Below are 17478 nucleotides of genomic sequence, written 5' to 3' on the forward strand. Positions count from 1 at the left end.
TTCTTTTTTGTTTTTTTTAAATTTTTTAAGTAACCTATTTGTTTATCTATCCCTTAAATACCTAAATTTTCCACGCAGGTAGAAACAATCTTTTGGTATAATCAACAGTGATGGGAATAAACCTGAATAAGATAGAAAACGTAGAAAAATAGAAGGCATAAAAGAATGTATTCGATGACTAAAATATTTGATAGAACATAAGTAGTAGTGCTAATTAGGGAAAGTAAATCTCATAAAATAGTATCCAAAGGTGACGAGAAAACTGAAAGGGAGACAAAGAAAAGTATAAAGAGGATGTAAAAGAGGTGGACGCAATCGCAATAGAATACCAAAACAGCATAAAGTATTAGGTGAGTGTGTACTTCGAGATCTGCAGGAGACCTTTATGGCGGCAATCTCTTATTAATATTATAATTTTTGTAATAATTTATTAGCTTAGAGCTTTCATTTTCCCATGTTATAAACACAGTTAACCTGAAATCCTTATAATTTTGTTTTCAGTTAATGATCGTGGTTACCTTACGAAAATGAATAAAATAATTCTATTGTAGGTCTATTTGAGTGAAGAAGTTCTGAATTCGAATCTATGTTCAACTTTACGTCGCTGATCTCAACACAAATTGTTCGCACAGGGTTAAAACATTTCCGTACTCAAAACACCGTGCGAGAACAAGTCAAGCTAGTTTCCCAATTTGAACGAATAGCCTTCGGCAAAGGTAAAAGTTTATAACTACTCTTCACTTTATCTCGACTGCTTTTGTTCTACGGATGGAGCTTAGCTGCGCTCTTGTTGTTTTTGTTTATACCTGTGTGTACGTGTTCTTTTTGTGATAAATGGAAATGATTTTTCTCGTTAAAGTTGCCAAAATTAAATGAGCGTTGCCATTTCTAGTTCTTTTTTGCGTAAGAGTTCTTTTTAGACAAAAGTCTATCCCCGCTAGTTTGCATGAGATTTATGTGACGACCACCTTGACGCAGCGGTGAGAGCTGTAGACTGTAGAGTGGGAGGTCCCGGGTTCAAAGGAGATCGAGGGGAACTTTGGGAATTTATAATTTCTGAATTTTCTCTGCTCCGGTCTGGTGGGAGGCTTCTGAGACGTGCCTCTAATTAGCGTTTCGGTATGATGTCGCGTAGAAACCGATTAGGGGAGGGGTATGGGTTTAACTACTATACCCCTAACAGGTTATGCTGTTACCATCTTAGATTGTCACTTACCAGCAGGTGAGATTGCAGTTAAGGGCCGTGCAGTAAAAAAAATTAAATGGCATCATATTTAGGATCAACCGCTTTAAAACAAAAAAAATATTTTGTGAAATGAATCGCACGCTGTTACATGCATATTAGAACTGCAAATTGGTGCTGCTAATAAAAATTTGAAATTGTCTTTCGGCTTCTGTATTCCCTGATTCCTATAAATGCTTCAAATCAAGAGTAAAAAGGGCATCTTATATGCAAGCGTGCTTTGATGTAGGCCTCATTAATTACCATCGGAAGAAACTTAGTCAGAAGATTCCCAAAAAAATAACGTTTCGCCTATACGTATATAACGTACCGGCGAAAGAACGTCGAAAGCCTATGAAGTATCTGTCACTCGCCACTTTTGTGTAAACACATCTACGCTCAATTATCCGCTAACTCGTTATTCCGTTAATAAATAAAGTATATATAACTTACCATGGACTCTTAGTAACATGGCAGAGAGCTCGGCGCTAATACCATTAAGCAAGGAACTGCAACGTTAGTAAATTTATAAACGACCCCGGTTGAAAAAGGAAACTGTGGAAAACTGATTTAATTTAAATTTTATCGCTTTTACCTGATAACTTATTAAAGTTTAGGTACACCACCACTTAGAAAAGGTATCACTAAATGCTTTCGATTTGGGAAATGATTATAATTAGAAATAACACAAAAAAAAACAAACCTTGCTAATTTTGAACACTTATTGTAATCATATTATTTACATTTTAGTTTGTATTTGCAATGAGCTTACATGACATATGAAATCAATGGGTATTTATCTGAAAATGCCTGTGAATTTTATTGCTTTGATATTATCTAGAACCTTAATCATTATCTGTTGCCATAGTAATCCATAATCTGATTGGACCTTTAATGTAAACAGAGCTGAAGTTACGGTCGACAGCGCGTTTCGTTGCATGCCATATCGACTCAATGGCGTCTTCACACAAAATATTGTGTTGAAATGTATTCTTTATAATGTGTGCTATAAAGTGTGGTTTCTACAGAATGCACTTGTTAAAGTTTAGTAAGATACTATAAGAAAATGTTATTATATATTGTATATAATAGTGAATATTGAAAATTGGTTAAGTTTTTTAATGTTAGTAAAAATTGTGCAAATTATTTAACGTTTTTTAGGGGTCAACGTTGTTTTGTCAACACTCGTCACTGACTTGTTTTATTAAAACTGGACTGACTGTCTCAATGCATGTCACCGTCAATTTTGTTCCCATTTGAAGCTGTCGCTATTCCACGTCGCTGTTTAATTTGTAATCGGTTTCTACGCGGTAACCAGCCAAGCTGAAACTAAAAGACCAGGTAAAAAAAAAAAAAGTCGCAGTTCAGTGGTAATAATATAGAGAGGTCAGTGGTACTTGTCATAAATTCTGTCATCCAACGTTTTCTGTTCACTTTGTGCCAGCACATTCATCTCTGCTTGAACGGTTATGTTTGAATAAGCAAGTTTCGCTTGCCATGTTGATACACGGTCGCTATACAAACAATTTGCTTACTGTATGCAAGAAAGGAAAACAGAATTCATACCTGCAACGTTAAATTAAATATTTCTATAAAACTTCAAACATTAAATATTCAATGTATTGGATTATAAAAGCATATTAAAGCAGCTGTTTCATCTATGTATGAGCCCAGCGCTAAACTTTGTACGGTACATTTGGATTACTCCAGAAAAAAAAAAGTTTTTAAGTATACCTTTGCAACCGTCTGGTACTCCAATTTTGTTACATGTTCTTAAAAGTGAGTGTTGTGGAGTCCACCAATCCGCACTACGCCAGCGTGGTGGACTACGGCCTTTACCACATCTCATTGTAGGATGAGACACGGCCCTGTAGTGGACCCGTAATGGGTTGATAATATGATGATGATGAGGTAATGGATACCGTCACGCGGAATCATAATAAATCCCGATCTTTATTTTAAATAAAAAAACATTAAATTGGAAGTGAATTTTCGGTTCATTCTAGTGAACGAGGGGTGAATATTATTTTCTAAAATAATATTTAAGAAGAACAATGGATGCCCTCGAGAGATACTTAATGCTTCAGCGCGGATTAAAAATATTTTCTGGCAGATTGTTTTTCTAGGCGAGGCGGCCTCCGGCGTTTGTCGCCTGGATACCGTTGTTCCGGGAAATACGGCGTTATAAGCTTTTGATTATTTTTGTTTGCTTCATTTATTTTATTTTCTTTTGTTACACTTCACGATGTTTACTTTCTATCGATACATATAATATTGAAAAATAAACCTGTGGTCCACAGGTTTATTTTGAATTGAGTATTTTTTAAACCTCCAAAAAGGGTTTCTGCCTGTTTTAGGTTTGAGGGGTGTAAGGGGGAGGCTAGTACCAGTCAGCCTCCCAAAATGCCAACCTCACCTGCACGTGGTGCACCCTGCCGTCTAACCGACGAGGCTCTGGCGACCGACAAGTGGCGGTATAACTACTTCAAATTGGCTAGACTGAATAAATGGCACAGACCGGTGTCGGGCAGCAGCGACGCCGGTGCGATCAGTCTAGCCCTGCGATGACCAACCCGCCTGCCCAGCGTGGTCATTACCGGGCAAATCTTTGTATGAATGGAGAAAAGAAAGCCACAGCCCCTAGTCCCCGGCAGCCCCGCTATTCCTGGCTCTGGCAGCGGTTATGGTAACGGCGGGGCAAGGGGTGTCAAGAATCTCCGGAAGAGATTCCGCTGCCAAACCCGACGACTGGACCTGGCAACGTATAACGCACGCACGTTGAGGACCGATGAGAAGTTAGTCGAGCTGGAAGAAGCAGTGAGCAAGTTGCGCTGGAGTATCATGGGTTTATCTGAAATCCGTAGAGAGGGGGAGGATACGATAATCCTAAAATCCGGCAACTTGTTCTACTACCGGGAGGGCGAACAACAGTCCCAAGGTGGTGTCGGATTCATCGTCCACAAATCCCTTGTCAACAACATTGTTCGAGTCGAAAGCGTGTCGAGCAGGGTAGCGTACCTTGTACTCAGAATAACCAAACGGTATTCCCTGAAGGTTATACAGGTCTACGCACCCACAACTGCGCACTCCGACGAGGAAGTAGAGGCATTGTATGAGGATATTTCGAAAGCCATACATGCCTCGAAAACCTACTATAGTGTTGTGATGGGGGATTTCAACGCGAGGCTGGGCAAGCGAAGCGGTGCAGAGCTGAGAGTGGGGCAATTTGGATATGGGCAACGGAACGAACGGGGCCAAATGCTGGCCGACTTTATGGAGAAGGAGGGCCTCTTTATGATGAACTCCTTTTTCGAAAAGCGGCCGCACAGGAAATGGACCTGGCTGAGCCCCGATGGTTCGACGAGAAATGAGATCGACTTTATCATGTCGACCAAACGGCATATATTCAATGATGTCTCTGTGATCAACAGGGTGAAAACCGGGAGCGATCACCGTATGGTAAGAGGCACATTGAATATAAATGTAAAGCTGGAAAGGGTCAGACTGGTAAAGTCTACGCTCCGGCCTACTCGTGCTCATATCCAAAACCCCGAGAGCTTTCAACTGGAGCTGCAAAACCGGTTTGATTGCCTGGACTGCGATTCTGTGGACGATCTTAACAACAGGCTTGTGGAAACTGTCCATACGGTTGGGTCCAAGTTCTTTAAGACCCACCGTAAACATAGAACCAAAAAGTTCTCAGCCCATACACTCGGGCTTATGGAGAAGAGACAAGAAATGAGACTACAGTCTTCAAAAGATGCGTCTGAATATCGGCGTATTAATAGACAGATCTCGAAGTTGCAGACGAAAGACTTGCGACACTTTAACACTGAGAAAATTAAAGTCGCCATTGAGCGCAACAAAGGCTCGAAAGTGTTCGCAAGAGATCTGTCTATCGGACAGAGCCTGTTGACTCGCCTGAAGACTGACAATGGTAGTCTCATATCTTCTAAACCAGAGATCCTGAGTGAGGTTGAGAAATTCTATGGACAGTTATACACCTCAACACAAAAGCCTGTTGAAAGTTTGGCTAAAGACCCTAGAGCCAAATTGACCCGACACTTCACTGAAGATATCCCGGACGTCAGCCTTTACGAGATTAGTATGGCTCTCAAACAACTTAAGAACAACAAGGCACCGGGTGATGACGGAATCACAGCAGAACTCCTGAAAGCGGGTGGAAAACCGATACTTAAAGTCCTTCAGCGGTTGTTCAATTCCGTCATTCATCAAGGCACAACGCCAGAGGCATGGCACAGGAGCGTGGTTGTTCTGTTCTTCAAAAAAGGTGATAATACCTTGCTGAAGAACTACAGACCTATCTCGCTGTTGAGCCATGTCTACAAGTTGTTCTCAAGAGTCATTACGAATCGTCTCGCGAATAGGTTCGACGACTTCCAGCCTCCTGAACAAGCCGGTTTCCGAAAGGGCTTCAGTACCATAGACCACATACATACGCTGCGGCAGGTTATACAGAAGACTCAAGAGTATAACCGGCCACTTTGCTTAGCGTTTGTGGACTATGAGAAAGCCTTTGATTCGGTGGAAACCTGGGCTGTGTTAAGGTCACTGCAGAGATGCCGAATTGACTACCGGTACATCGAAGTTTTGAAGTGTTTGTACAAAAACGCCACTATGTCAGTCCGTATACAGGACCAGACTACGAAACCGATCCAACTGCAGCGAGGAGTGCGACAGGGAGATGTTATCTCCCCGAAGCTGTTTACCGCTGCGTTGGAGGACGTTTTTAAGCTTCTGGATTGGAACGGGCTTGGCATCAACATTAACGGCGAGTACATCACTCAACTTCGGTTTGCCGACGATGTAGTCATAATGGCAGAGACTCTGGAAGACCTTAATGCGATGCTCAATGACCTCAGCAGAGTTTCTCAACAGGTGGGCCTTCGTATGAACATGAGCAAGACGAAAATTATGTCTAACGCTCATGTTGCGCTCCACCCAATAATTGTAGGGAACTCTGCACTCGAAATTGTAGACGAGTATATATACCTAGGACACACGATCCAGTTAGGTAGGTCCAATTTCGAGAAAGAGGTAAACCGCCGAATCCAACTCGGATGGGCAGCGTTCGGGAAACTTCGTGACATCTTCTCGTCCAAAATCCCCCAGTGCCTGAAGACTAAAGTCTTCGAACAGTGCGTGTTGCCAGTGATGACTTACGGATCAGAGACATGGTCGCTAACTATGGGCCTCATAAGAAGGCTCAGAGTCACTCAGCGGGCGATGGAGAGAGCTATGTTAGGAGTATCTCTACGTGATCAAATCAGAAATGAGGAGATCCGTAGAAGAACTAGAGTTACCGACATAGCTCAGCGAGTTGCGAAGCTGAAGTGGCAATGGGCGGGGCACATAGCTCGGAGAACCGATGGACGTTGGGGTCTTAAGGTGCTGGAATGGCGACCCCGCACCGGTAAACGCAGCGTAGGTCGGCCCCAAACGAGGTGGACAGATGACATCAGGCGAGTAGCTGGGAGCCGTTGGAGGCAAGCGGCCCAGGACCGTGCATTGTGGAACTCCCTACAAAAGACCTATGTCCAGCAGTGGACGTCAATTGGTTGAGATGATGATGATGATGATTAATCAACAGATCGAGTGTGGTATTTTGTATGAGTATGTATATCATCATGGACACTGTTGACTGCTATTTTTATATTCTGTAGAAATCTTAAGTTTCAAAGTAATTGTAGGAACGCATCTGCTAAAGAAATAACAAGGGCCAAACATTGGAAGCATACGGATCAATAGGTACTGGCCTAATGATTTATTTTACCGCTTCGGACATACCGATTTCCATTAATTATTTTCATATTTTATTAGTAGTATTACTAATAGTATTTTTCTGGTGCTAGTTCGATAAATGTTTTTTTAAATGTATTTTTCGCTGATAATAGCTGTGAGAACTTTTGAGAATTATGTATTGACGAAAGACAGACAATTTGCGGCCTTTTTGAGATAAATGGAAATTTTGTAACATCTGTTTAGCTCTGCCTTAATTTCGTAAAGATCTGCTGAATGTTATCGGAGATTGAGGACAGAGCTCTGCAGCAGATCTTGCAAACTGCTGAACTATGCTGACTATAAGTTCCCCACTATTCACCCACTATAAGTTAAGACGTACTATTACATAATAAGGACACGCTAGCCGCTTAGATGGAGGCGTGGCCGCTAACAATATAACACACGCTATCACTAATACTATTTAAAAAATGGTTATAATATTTTTTTTTTATTATTTCACTACTTGTTAGCCCTTGAATGCAATCCCACCTGGTTGTAAGTGATGATACAGCCTGAGATGGTAGCGGGCTAACCTCTTCGGAAGTATGGTAATCAAACCATACTCTGTCGGTAGGGTGGTAACTAGCCACGGCTAAAGCCTTCCACCTGACTTCACCAGAGAAAATTCAAAAATTTTAAATTCCGAAATCGAACCCGGCACCTACTACTTAAATTCACAGCGCTCACCGTTGCGCCGGTCGTCAAAACGTTACCTACCTTATTTATCCTTCTGCATACGAGTCACCTAAGTATATTATCTTAACCCTTAATAATTAGTATTTGTGTTAGTGATACAACTTTTATAATATCAGTGGGTCACCAAATAAAATTTCCCCTTATAGGTGGAACTTAAAAAAAAACGTTTTAGTAGGTAGGGACACCTCTAGGGTGCTCAAAGAGTATTTCTGCAAAATTTTGAATTCCAGTCAGAAATGAAGTCCTAAATATTTTTTTATAAAAATAGGCCTGAACTAATATATGCCTAAACTATTATTTGTTAAGTAGTGTTCCTAATATCAATACAGAGATTCCGCTGTCCTTTTACCCGTCCGTCCATCTGTCTTCGGGCTGTATCTCATAAATCGTAGTAGGTATAGAGTTGAAAGTTTCACGGAATATGTGTTTGCATTGCGTTTACTGTAAAAAATAATAAAAATTAAATAAAGTTGAAAGTTAAAGGGAACATACAAGAAACCTAATTTTGCTCTATTTTCAAAATGGTAATTGAAATACAATTTAAAATGCAATTTCGTACCAAACTCCTTGTGTGCTAGTTTGACTTGCATTTAGCCAGTTTTTAATAATTTCGAAGTAGGTGGAGTTGCTGGTAGAAGAAGCTTTTACAATATTGTCTTTATTCTGAAAATATTTCACCATTCTCCTTTATCGTCTTTATCGCTCGCTGTAATTTCCTTTGTTTAAAACTTTTCAATTTAATGTTCTTTTCGTGACCGAAATAAAAAATTGCGCCCAAGTTGACAACATCTCAGAAGTTTACCAAACAATTTGCAATATACAAGGCTTATACATTCTGTGAAATTGTTTAAGAAAATCTTATCATTACTTAAAAAATTTACAAAGTATTTTTTGATGTTTTTAGGATATTCGGAGTCAAGTCACTTTTAGTTGATATGTGTAAATAATATGCGTAGTCCTATTTATTGTCATTATGTAAAATACCTTATTGATCTATCGTCATCAGTTAGTTTGTACGACTAAGGATTATGAGGTGATGGGATTTTCAGATTAGATCAAAATTAATAGTTATTTGGCAAGGATTTTACCTAAGTTAGGTGATTCTGGTTAAAGTTGTCCACTGCAGTAGCTCGCCATCGTGACGAGCTGTCGGTCTCAGTTATTATCATAAAATGTCAATCCAGCGTTCCACTTATGAATGAAAAGTGAAATGTCTCGTCTCTAAATCCCTTTCACCTATGTAAGATGGATTGTCATGCAGGCTAGTGTTAAGTTTTGAGATATTTAGGTGTAGGCTAAAGATTATGATCGTGCTATATGTTAATCCATTAATCCGCCCGAAAGGTCGTCGATAAAATTATGTTAGTAACATTTTAAGTCGTTTAATGCTTCCGATTAGGTCCTAAAACGGAGTCACATTTTCTTGTACAGGAATTTACGGTTGGGGCAAAGTGGAGATTGCGAGTAATTTATTTAGAACGCCGTCGTTCGATCGGCGCGACGTAATAACGAGCTTTTTTACCATTACACGAGCAACAGCGATAATGTTACTTGGATACATTTTATCGTAAAAGTAAATTTAAAAACCTAGGAACTTTGGAAACTAGATTGCTGTTGCTGTTGCTGAAATAAACTTCACAATAACCTTTTACTTTTGCTAGACGGTTTTCAAACATAATCTTCTGAACTTGTTGCAGGTAAATGGTTTTTTTTCCATCCCTAATTTGCTCCTCCAACCTTATAGATTGGTCCCAGAAGTTTAAAAGGCCACCTCACTGTAGATTGATGGCGATGAAGTAAAATTGATAAATTAAATCAAACTTAGATCAGGTGATAACGTAGTCAAGCATATTTTTGCCATTGGAAATATCATCAGACATTCAAATATCAAACAACATTCGTTCGAATAACATTTGACTATTGTTACAGTTCGCTATTCGTTCCACTTATTATGGGAGAACTGAACCAGGCGGACGTGAACAGGTTCCAAAAGCCAGTATGAATATGTATGCTCACTTTCCACAATACTTCACTCACGCAGTATCATTGTCATGTTGTATAAACATTTGCAATGTTGTTTAAAAATTTCAACAATACTGGCAGCGTTCATGATTTTCGTACATACGCGAATATACATTAGTGTTAACCGGTGGGCCCAAATGTAATAACGTTGCAAAGGTTGGTTATATAGTTTTACCGAAACCTTTCTTAAGAACTTTAGTAACTTAGCTGTGTATATGTTTTTTACTCAATTTCGTTTCGAAGTACATTTGTAATCAGTATTATAGTCTTATCTTGTCTTAGTAATAAAAAACATAAGCGGTGATAGGCTTGTTTCTAGGCCTTCAGTCTTCCAGGTTTGGTCCCCAGCGCGCACCTCTAACTTTACAAAGCTATGTAACTCTTTTAATTTATTCTTTAAAAATATCACTTCCTTTTCTACAAATAGTTGAACGGGTAACCACGGTAATATTATGGAATTTGTCGATGCTTCCATCTTCGTCTCGTCACTCCCATCCATTCGATTTGAGTTCTGTCGTTGTGACCACGATCAACGCAACTGGGTCGAAATATCGACAAATCCCATAATATTATCGCGATACGTACCCGTTGAACTATTTTTAATAAGTAATGATTAACCACGAACGTTTTAGTTTTAAATCACGAATTAAATCACTTTTACGGTGAAGGTGATCTGAGAGTTCTCCATAACGTCCTCAAAGACGTGTAAGGTCCAATCCACACTTGACCAGAGTGGTGGATTACCGCCTAAATGCTTCTCATCGGCCCCGAAATGGTTTAATAGTGAGAAATAGCTTAATTTTAATTAAAATAATTTTGCTGCATCACCTGAGTATGGCAAATAATATCTGCAAGCTACATCCACTGTTGGCGAGCTAAGGAATCTAGGTTTATCAGGTATTTGAGTCATCTGCTATTGTAACAATACATAATATTTGACTTTTATTATTTTGTACACAATTATAAGTTTTCTATTAATTTTATCAGTAACATATGACTTGAATACCTTTTTTTATATAATTTTGACGGCCGATTGACGCAATGCTTTCTGAGTTTTATCAGAGTCCAAGCAAAGTCAGGCTGTGGGTTTGATTCCCACAACAGGAAAATGTTTGTTTGATGAACATAAATGTTTTTCATTGGTTGTAAGTAAGTATTTATGTATATATTCATACAATTAATATTCATCAGTTATCTTAGTACCCATAACACAAGCTAAGCTTACTTAGGGACTAGATGGCGATGTTTTTATTGTTGTAGTATGTTTATTTATTTAAATTTTTCAGTGCTTGTGTGTATTACTAAACTATTCCTGAACGGCTGCAGCTGTACACACAAAATACAACGTTATTGTTACAGTAATTTTATAATGTGGGTAAATAATTAAACTTTTAATAACTATAAATTCATATTTGCCAGATGTTTTATTAAATTGATTGAGTATTATTAGTTTATGTATTATAGTTTTAAAGAAACAATTAAAATTATATTTGACTAGCTGTACCCTGCCACGCTGTAGCACATTGTGATTTAATGGTTGAGAAAAATAGATAAAAACAATCCTTGATGCGTATTATATATCATGCTAAAATTTCAGCTCGATAGGTGCAGAACTTTTTGAGTTTTTGAAGCGTACACAAACCAACATCACATTTATATATATATATATAGCTTAACAACTTATGTTAATGACATGGGTTGGTGGGTATTTTGATATAAATACGAGTGCATTATTGATACACTTCAGTCCTACGTGGACTCGAACGATGCAAAGATACCTTCCGGTGTCTTAGTCGTTTATCATTATCGACATGGAGGATGGATGCTCATCACCATCATATCAACCCCTTACTGGCCCACTACAGTCCGGGTCTCCTTTCACAGTGAGAAGGGGTTAAGGCCTTAGTCCACCACACATGCCCAGTTCGGATTGGTGGAGTGGTAAACCGTAATATAATAAGAATAATTGCGGATTGTAGATACAATTTTAAAATGTTCAATTGTTACTTTAAAGAGACAAGAATGCGCTGCAGTTAAACCGTTCAATTTAAAATGTAACTAGTGAAAAAGACCGAAAGAAGTCACAAAGAGCTATATTTAATTATTGGCTGCGGAAAACGTAAAGAGCTGAAAGAAAAAGCGATGACTCTGCAAGGCTTAATCTCTTTTTGCCGTCTCACTGCCCTGCGATCGAACTAATGGACGTCAAATTGCCTAACGCTGTTAATTTTTTTGATAAAACTTTTTACGATTGTTCTCCGTTCTCTATGGCAAAAGTTTAATAAAATCAATATGGCTATTAAATAAATATTTGGATAAGCCTTTCTGAGACCAGTGTAGCACTATGCTGTTATTTTTTGGCTAGTTCAACCATCTTCACTCTATCATATTGATAATAGTTTCTGAATTTTCTCTGGTCTTGTCTGCAGGGCTAACACAGGTAGGAGACAAAAATTATATCCCTCTATTATATGCCCCGACAGGGGATATAATCAACATGTCCACCTGCTAAAGCATGGGAACATGGAATAGGAGAAGTTTACTTCCGTTCTTATCACACAAACATAATTTGGAAATTATTTCCACTTGTGCGCCAATGTTCTCTGAGAGTATCCTTTCCCCGGGGAGATAATTGTCTCTTGCCTATGCTAGCCGTGCTGGTAGGAGGCAAAAATTATCTTCTCCCACAGCTTATTATCAACTCTCAGAGCACTGGCTGTTCGCCAGTGGAAATATTGTCCACATAATATATGTGTAATAATAAACGGGGGTAAACTTCCACTATCCCAGGTTCCCGTGCTTTAGGAGGTGGACACGTTAATTAAATCTCGTGTCAGGTGATATAATCGGAGGATATAATCGGGTATAAATTTTTGTCTCCTGTCCATGCTAGCCTTGCAGGTGGGTTTGCACTAAAATGTATCCCTTGACTACAATCTCACGTAATGTTAAGTGATGATGCAGTAAATATACTAAGATGGTAGCGGGCTAACCTGTTAGGGAGTATGGTAGTTATAGTTAACCCATACCTCTAGTCGGTTTCTACGTGCTATTATACCGGCACACTAATTCGATTAGCGAACGTCTTTGTCGGTAGGGTGGTAACCAGCCATTGCCGAAGCCTCCCAGATCAGAATAAAAATAAATCAAAAAAAAATTCCAAATTTCCCTTTGTCCTTCGCGCCCTTGTTGAACCAATCAACCAATCAACTTGTTTTTTGGTTAAAACCTTAAAAGAAGAGATTTGTAAGAAATCCTTACCGCATGGCGACTAACTAATATGTGACTAACTGCGAAATAATTTGAGGATTGAAATAATTAAATTGAGACTTGCATAACATCGTTATTTAACGCGGAAACTTATGTTAAAGTTACCACATTAAATAGGTGGTATTTAATAATTTCCGTATCCATGACTCCATATTCCTCAAATACAGATTCCTTAAAAAAAAAAAGACTGTTATACATTAGTGAAATACTCACTACAATGCAAGAAATAAATATTCTTTAAGTGTATCACGAAAAATGTAAAAAATACTAGTTGAATACCAATGTCAGTTATTTTTTCGAGCTTTTAAGTGGATACGTTTGCAATTATATAAACCACATGTCCACTGCTCTTGACCATTTACATAATATTGCTATACCTTCTACTTTAAAAGTCGTTTAGAAAAAAAGTTAAAATCCTAAAAACGCAAAACACGAGATATAAAAAATATACCCCTTGTGTTAACGTGTTATTTCAGCATTTCCATCTGCATTGGTAATACTATCTTTATATTTCATAACATTAGTAGTACTATCGTCTTATTTGTGAAGTACTAATGAATACATTGTGGGAGGGTTTCAAAGAAAACAACCATTTATAACAGCGAGCTAATAATTTCTAGCCTGAAAAGCGTTACTTATGTAAAGTTTGCTTAAGCATTTTAACCCTTACATTTGCATATTCGTGAAATATTATATCAAAATACAATCATGAAAGAGTTTATATGAAATCGGCTTATAAGGGTTAAGCGGAACGAACGAAAGCAGCTTTTGTTTTTAATGGGGCTTATCTTTCTAGATCCCACGTAAGCTTGCTTCTCAGTGGAATCATTTTTTAAATAAAGGTAACTAGCTCCAAGTATTATGCCTAACAAAAATAAATATTTAAAAATATTTTACATCGAAAAATGATACTACTGATTTGTGTACAAAGGAGTGTCGCCACCTTACTTCGGATCCATTACAACAACGCCAAATTACTCTAATTCTAGTTCATACAATTCTCACCTACAATAAAAAAATATAACTGTATATATTATGATAAATACAGTTATATTTTTCATTTGAATTATTTAATTTTTTCAGAAATAATCATGGAGTAGAAAAAAGCTAAATATCAATCCACATTATTAAATAAAGTAAGTTACTTTATTTACGAATGTATATTAATGAATGTTTTCAGGAGTAAATGTATCGCGTGTCTAAATATGCCTGATGCTGATGCGAATACCTAATATCTTATTACTAAATTTCATCTAAATGGGCTTAGCCATTTCAGCATAGTCGATAGATGTAAGATTATTGCGCTTTTGAAATATCTTATAAAATATCTAATAATAATCATATACAAATATACCTTATATGTAAAAAAATCACGTCAATCCGTTTCTGTGTATATTGTTGCTTGAAAGAAAACAAAATGTTAACTAGCGTATTGTATGCTTTCATAAAAAGGTAAAGACATAAGGTACCTTGACCTTCCTCATTATGAATTTGAATTAAAATCTTATGAATTTGTTTAAAATATTATGAATTTAAATGTTATAATTATGCAAACTGAATATTATTCTTGTAACAGACGGAAACATTAAGAGGATTGAATTACACCAAAGCTGCTTACGAAGTCGTAGTCTCATTAAATTCATCAAAGTTTTGCATTATAACGAGGAAGTTGCGGGTTCTAGCGACGTCGCGAGCATCTATATAAACAGAATGAAGAATTTCGTTTGCAGAATGCGATACGAAGCGATGGAAAGTTTTGATATATTATAATACAGCCTAATAATATTGTTTTTAACATTTCAATATAAAGAAACAGGTCCGATTACACGAGTAAATGAGTAAGGTATCTAACACTACACGTTTATATAGTGGACCCCCGGTAGTCCGGCCCCTGTTCAATCCGGCGCCCCCTGTAATCCGACATGGTCTATTATTTATTCTTGAATACGTATTCGCTAAGCATGATTGAACAAGTGTTGTTATAAAATAATCAAATGTTTAGATCACAGAATTGAGATATTATATACTGAATTCTGTGGTTTAGATCTAGAATAGATCATCATCACCATCGTCATCATATCAACCCATTACCGGCCTACTACTGGGCACGGCTCTCCTCCCACATTGAGAAGGGGTTAAGGCCGTAATCCACCACACTGGTCTAGTGCGGATTGGTGGAGTCCACACACCTTTGAGAACATTATGTAAAACTCTCAGGCACGCAGGTTTCCTCACAATGTTTCCCTTCACCGTTGAAGCAAGTGATTTTTTTTACTGAAATCGCACATAACTTGGAAAAGTTGGTGGTGCGTGCTGGGATTCGAACTCGGCTCTTCGAAGGTGAAGTCGAGTTCGTACTGAGCTATCACCGCTTCAATAGATATTATGCTTTAAACATTTCAATAATAATAGTAATAGGAATAAATTTGAACAAACATTCAAAATTACGGACAACTAGTCTCCAAACATACCACTGTGGCAATTCAGGTCAATCATTTGTACCTTGAGTTAAGCTTAATTCATTCATTTAGGAGGCGTTTACTTTATCATTACATCCCAGTACTATGACTCCAGGTTCTTATACTATAACATAATAGCGTCGTAACCTAAGTCATTTCGTCGGACATTTATAGATCAAGGCTCATGGAACTAATCTGGCATCTGTGATTGTAATGGTCTTTATTAGTTTGAGTACAGTGACTAGCAAGCTCGTTATCGGGTATAACTTGACTTGTCGCAGTGTATGGAACACACTGACAGCAAAGGTACTGATACCAATATTACAATAAGTATAATTCACACCGCCCATAACTGAAACCAAACAGAACTACAAGTTATTCGTTGCCACGGCATACTAATAGCCCAAATTAATAAGTCTAATTTTTAATCTAAGTATATTTATATGATATGAAATGAAATATTATAAAGAGAATTTTTTTTGTTGGTTACACCGAATAGGCTCCGAAAGTATTAGACCATTTCTTCGCCAAAAGAAAGCTAAACTATAACAAATTAACATAGGTTAAAACTTATTTTCAAGAATATTGGGGAAACTTAAGTAAATTGCATCAATGTAACCCAAAGTAGCAAAATTGCGCTGAAAAAAACTATATAACTATTCTAAACTATAATACATAAAAATAATCTACTTCTTAATTAAACTACTCATTATTACCTACAAAAAAATCCGCAACGGGAGATATCTAACTGTCATAGTCAAATAGTCGCATTAGCAGCTTTTGTGTTTCAAAATTTTATTAGATCGCCGGTAGAAACAAAAGCAGGTTATATTAGTATAGCACTATTAATTCTACACGTCTTTCAAATCAACTATTCCTACGGGATGCTTCAAAAACCACACCAACAGCTAGTTATCATCAAAGAGTTTCATCTCATCTATTTAAGCCATTCCAGACTTGAAAAGGATTGCTTTATAAAACTATTTTTACGTCTGGAGTTTTTCTAACGTTCAAATATTAGGATGTTTAAAAGAGATAATTACTTAAAAATCGCACCAACAGCTGATACTTAGCTTCTAATTATTATTTAAGGTAATCATTAGTCTAGTAATTAATTTCGTACTAGCTTTGGTTTTCAGCTGTGATCAATAACTTCGTGTTACCCTTTTAAAGAGTTATTTTTCATTCCGTGGAACCAGTGCTTTCTTTTTGAATGCCCTTTTTAGTATCCTGGCAACTTTTATGCAAAATTTCATAATAGTCGGTTGATAAGTTAATGCGTAACCAACACAAAAACTCTAATTTGCATTTATAGTACTAATTTTTTTCTAAAGTTACATAACATAAAATACCTACTCGATAATAAAACAAAGAGCAAGACGTAGTGACTAAGAAAATACAAAGCGTTTTATACTTGAAAATATCTCGGAATGCTAAATAATACTGTAACGCTTGTATCCTTCTTAGTTAACGATTTTCAATCATAATTATGAATGCCCTATTTAGCTTTTTATTTTACTTCAATTTAATACAATATTGCCATGCTTAAACTGTAGCATTTGAAGAAAAAATTGAAAACCAAGCAAAAAATATATTTTATGTGACCGCTTTTAAAAGTTCAGCAATATGAAAAAGTTGTGAAATCGTTTAAACTTTTGTTGAACTAAACATTGCAGGACCGAGCGGTCACGTCCGTTTCGCTTCGCAAAATATTTATTTCACTGCGTTAATTGCTTGAAAGGAGTTTTTAGGTTTGTAGAATGTTTGAAATTGGAATGAAATTTTTAAGAAGACATTATTTTAATTTATTCACCTCATATCGTCGTTGTCGGCGTTTTGTTTCAATAAAAAAATGCTAACAGATTGAATTAACTATTAAATGTACTACGCATCCGCCTCAAAAATTTTATATCATTCTTATTTTTCCTATATTTTTTCTCTTCAAATAATTCTGTCTGTTGATTTGAGAAACGTTTGTTATTAAAACCATAAATAGAGGGAACACTG

This window comes from Pararge aegeria, chromosome 10, assembly GCF_905163445.1.
Source record: "Pararge aegeria chromosome 10, ilParAegt1.1, whole genome shotgun sequence".
In the NCBI taxonomy this organism is placed as follows: Eukaryota; Metazoa; Arthropoda; class Insecta; order Lepidoptera; family Nymphalidae; genus Pararge; species Pararge aegeria.